We start from the raw sequence: 5,178 nt of genomic DNA on the forward strand, positions 1-5,178 counted from the left end.
CTCTTCTTCTTTCTAGTGTGTGTGCTCTTGAGGGAGGGTGTGTGAGAGTGTGAGGGAGTGAGTGAGTGTGTGGAGGTGAGGAATCAAGAGGGTGAAGCTCTTCACCATCTCCTCTTCTCTTTTCCTCCCTCTTCCCTTCCCTTCTCTCACCTTGAACGTGGCTATGGAGAATGGATCTTGGAGATGGAGGAGGCTTGAGGATGTTTGAGCTAGCATCTAGGATCGTGGGGCTGTTGAGAAATAAGCCAAAGTCTAAGGCATAGTCTAAGCCTTATCATATTGTTGTATGTAAAGTGTCCTTAAGTTTGGGGTATCTATCTTTTGAGGATACCATTTTAGTGTGTGGACTGTTGGAGATATGGTTGGAGAATAGTGGAAGAGAAGTGGACATTGAGCTCCTAACCTGTGCTTGTTTCATCTTAGTCTCCCTCTACTTGCAGTTTTGTCATATGGTATCAGAGCAGACACTGCTTTAGATCATGATACTCCAGCCTATGTCATAACTAACTCGATATCCTTAGGCTCAACACCAATCTCTTCCACCTCTTCATCATCTTCAGGCTCAGCTGTAGATGATTTCATGATTTCATGTGACAGATCAGGGGCTTTAAACTATTCAACAGCTTGTGTCTGTAATTGAGTGCTGAGGTCCTCAATTTTTGCTTCTCCAAACACAATACATAGGATACATATTTATCTTTTGCATTGTTTTTTTGCTTTTCTTCTCACTGCGACTCTGTTTCCCTTTCCCATTGGCAAGGCCACCATCTTCCCCATCTAGTTCAGGGGCATCTTCATCATCGTCATCATGGTCCTCAACTAGTGGATCATCCTGGAGCTTCTACTGCTCAAGCTCAAAGGCGAGGTCAGCAGTGCTCTCCTCGGCCGTCATGGTGTCTGAGTGAGTGTGTAGAGGCAGGGAATGCACAACCCTCCTTCCTTACACCTGGTTTCCTGTTCGCTTAAAAAGAGAGACAGAGGCTGGGATTGAACATGTGAAGTGATTTCCCGACAAATAGAGAGCCTTCATGTATTTCCAATTGGCAAAATTCGGTAGAGATCCATTGAATGCATTGTTGCCCAATCTCAAGACTCACAATCTATCGAGCTGAGTGAGCAAACCAATGCTATCCCTGGTACATCAAAGTTGGTTGAAGACCTCTTCTACGGGAATGTTCTCTAGATCAAGTGTTTCCTTGTCGATGGCATCAAGGCTGGCTTGTTTGTATCAGCCAAAGGGGATTTCCCTGTGATCCATAACAACAAGGTTGTCGATGTCTGACGAAGGGACCTCTAGGTTAATCGCTCCAACCTCTAGGTAGTATGCGTGGCTGATGATTGTCAGTAACAACCAAAGGGGAGTTAGTGCACCTGTTGTGCAAGAGTAAATTTAAACAAATTTCAGGCTTCATCATGCATACAAGCTTTGCAACAGATAAAGCAAGAGTTTTATGTGGTCAAGAACAAGCTAGAAACTTTGTTACAGCTGGAGCAACAGATTTTAGCTGCAGGAGGATCTTTGCCTATGATGCAATGATTAGTTTTGGAGGTCAACCTTGTATTCTGCCAGTTTGTGTTTGTTGCGAGTACAACCTAAAGAAGTTGATGGAATAATCAGTAATCATTACCTTTTAAGAAAATACAGAGTTTGTGTTGCTCTGTGCTTATCACAGCAGGAGAGAGTGACATCTTGTAACTGGTTATAGTAAAACCAAGAAGCCAGCTGCTGTCTTGATGAAAAGAAATGCAAGGCTAGGTCCACATCTTGCTATTGGCAGAATATTATGGATGAAGTGTTCCATTGTAGAAGTGCCAAGTGCAGGGATAGTGTGCTTCAAGTGCCATAAATATAGTCCAAGACTCCAGACTATGCCACAATCTATAGGAAAAACCAAATACCTTGCTTGACAGACTTGAGCCAAAAGAAATTTAAAAATTGCAGGAAAAGTGGTAAACTTTAGACCCGTGTTTTAATGCATTTTGGGTCATACAGACATCACCTGTAATCCGATTTGGATGGTTCTTGCTGGGAACTGAATGTATGACATGTTGGCATCATGGATGGATGTATATGACAGTTTTTGGACACATGTATGACAGTCATATTAGTGAATACCATTTCTAGATAGATTGTATTGTTGTTTTCTTCTGAATTTGCAGCAATCATAATGTCTGATATGGCATAGATCACTCAGATCGTGGGGGACAAATTGAACAAAGACAAATATAGTGTTTGGTCCTACAGGATGGAGAATTTTTTGATGGGTAGAGGTCTATGGGATCTCATAACAGGTGATGATGAATGTCCAGAAGTTCCCGAACATCCAACTGAAGAACAAAAGAAAGCGTACAAGGATTGAACTGGGAAGAACAGGAAGGTTTTGCAGTGGATCTCCATATGTATTTCAGAAACATTGATTCCTCATATAAAAAAGGCAAGCACTTGTAAGGAGGCATGGGAAATCATAGAAAAAATGTATGGAACATGTACAGAGGCTCGTGAGATACAACTTAAGCAGAGATTACATGGTGCATGGAGAGGCAATCACAGTATTAGTGGCTATGTGGCAGAAATCAAGCAAATTTCATAAGACCTTGCATCCATTAATGCACCTATTGATGATGATGATTTAGTGTCAGTGATACTAAATGGGCTTGGACCAGCTTTTAAATCTTTGGATACCTCTATTTCCATTAGGGGAGGCTCTATGCCTGACTTTGAGGAGCTTATTGGATTGCTGAAATTAAGTTGGGATTGAATGCATCTAGTAGTGGCAAAAATGCAAGTGGAGATAGTGTTTTCTATCACCAGAGAGGTCGTGGCAGCTCATCTAGAGCTAGAGGTTCTTCACCTAGTCATAGTAATTATGGTTTTGCTCATGGAAGAGATAACTTTGGTTGTGGTGACTTCATGCATAGAGGCAAGGGGAGATCTTTCCCTAGAGGTAGAGGACGGTCTAGTCCTTCTTCATAAAGAGATGGCACTTGTCATTATTGTGGGCATTTGGTCACTTTGAGAGGGATTGTCATAAAAAATAGAATGCTATGTTTAGGGGTTGTGGAAAGACCCAATATGGCCACTATGCAGGCACTTTTGGTGGTACAAGTTATGGACCTAGAGGTGGATTGCCTAGAGGTCACCTATTTGCTATGGAGCATGTGCTTGGGAGCACGACTCATCCTCCTCGTGAGAACGACTAGTTTTTGGATTCAGGAGCTACAAACCACATGACTCATCATGCTGAGTGGTTTGATAGCAAGAAGAAAATGCAGAATGATGAATATGTTGCCATTGGTGATGATACTTTACAAAAAAATACTCATATTGGTAGTGTGCCACTTGTTACTAAAGATGGGATTGAGAAAAACCTTGGTGATGTACTTTATGTGCCCACAATAACTAAGAACCTAGCATCGGTTGGATGAAGGATTGTAGGTGAGATTCAATAAGTTTGGATGTTTTATTGAAGAGTTCCATAATGGGAGAACTGGCAGGGTGATTGCTCATGGTAGAAAGAAAGGGAGATTGTTTGCTTTGGATGCAAGTACTCCAGTGATTCAAAACTCTATGTATGTTGAGAGAGGACATGGGAAAGATAAGGATGTGGAATTATGGCATAGAAGGATTGGTCATGTTAATTTGAAAAGATTGAAGTAAATGCAATCAAAATAGATAGTCAGTGGTCTACTGCATTTAGGATATGTGAATTTTGATCATGTATGTGAGGCTTGTCAATTTGGAAAGCAATCCAGATTGCCATTTCCAAAGAGGGGGAGAATAAGTAGCTATCCTTTGGAAATAATACACTTAGATATTTGGGGCCCATGTCAGAATGTTTCCATGAGCGGAAAATGTAGATTCTATATCACTTTCATTGATGATTTCAGCAGGATGACTTGGGTGTACTTTATGTAGCAAAAAAGTGAAGCATTTGAAAAGTTTTTGGAATTTAAATCTATGGCTGAAAAGCAGTTTGGATGCTACATAAAATGTTTGAGGTCAGATAATGGTGGAGAGTACATGTCATATGAGTTTTGTGACTTCTTGAGAGATCATGGTATCAAAAGGCAATTGACATGTAGGTATACACCTCAGCAAAATGGTGTGGCTGAAAGGAAGAATCTAATTATTGCAAAGGTTGCAAGGGCAATGATGAATCAAATGAACATGCCATTGTCATATTGGGCAGAAGCAGTGCATATTGCAGTTCACATTATGAATAGAACACCTACAGCCTTGATTCATAATATGTCACCATATGAGAGAATGTATGGCATGAAACCCACAGTTGCATATCTTAGAGTCTTTGGATGTGTCTGTTATGTTCATGTTCCGGATGATTTGAGAAAGAAGATGGAACCTAAGGCTGTAAAATGCATTTTCCTTGGATATCCTGATGAGAAGAAGGGAAACAAATGCTATGATCCAGTGAGTAAGGAATTATACATAAGCAGGGATGTCAAATTCAGTGAATATAAATCATGGTACAAGCCCAAAATTGTAGTGGATGTTGATTCCTATGAAAGCAATGATGATAATGGCTATGGAAGGAAAATTTCAGCAAACAGTAAGGCTAAAAATCAGCATGTGGAAGATGCTTCAGGACCTCAAGAGAATGTGGAAAGTAGTGGCAGCTACAGTCCCTGGAGTGGTAGATTGAGAAATGCACAAAGGAGTGCAGAAGTTGCAGAAGGTAAGAGACCAATGATTGAAAGTTCAGAAGATGAATCTATAGATGATGAGTATGGCATTCCGCATGTTAAAACACCTGGCACTAGAAGTGCAGGAAAGTATATGCCACCACATGCTAGATCAGATGAGACACACGGTAGTGCACCTCAATTGAGAAGGTCAGAAAGGGTAAGGTATCCAGTTGATAGATTGACTTATAATGGGTTCATGAATATGCGTTATGCATACATGGTTTCTTATGTACAACATGTGGAACCTACTTGCTTTGAAGAAGCAGTAGAGAGCAAAGAGTGGAGACAAGCAATGGATGAAGAGATGAATGCACTAAGGAAAAACAAGACTTGGGATTTGGTGAAGCTACCTCATGGCAAGAAGTCCATTGGATGTAAATGGGTTTACAAGGTCAAATGTAAGTCGAGTATAAAGCAAGACTAGTTGCAAAAGGATATGCACAAATTTATGGTTTGGACTATGAAGAAACATTC

General features: G+C 40.7%; 1 pseudogene; it reads right to left on the reverse strand.

Annotated features, from left to right (window-relative positions):
* Positions 1–414: 414 nt before the first annotated feature.
* Positions 415–892, reverse strand: LOC148039158 (nascent polypeptide-associated complex subunit alpha-like protein 1 pseudogene; annotated as a pseudogene).
* Positions 893–5,178: the final 4,286 nt, after the last annotated feature.

The sequence above is a fragment of the Lygodium microphyllum genome, chromosome 3, assembly GCF_053477565.2.
Source record: "Lygodium microphyllum isolate KBCC chromosome 3, Lygodium_microphyllum_v1.1.10, whole genome shotgun sequence".
Taxonomy (NCBI): Eukaryota; Viridiplantae; Streptophyta; class Polypodiopsida; order Schizaeales; family Lygodiaceae; genus Lygodium; species Lygodium microphyllum.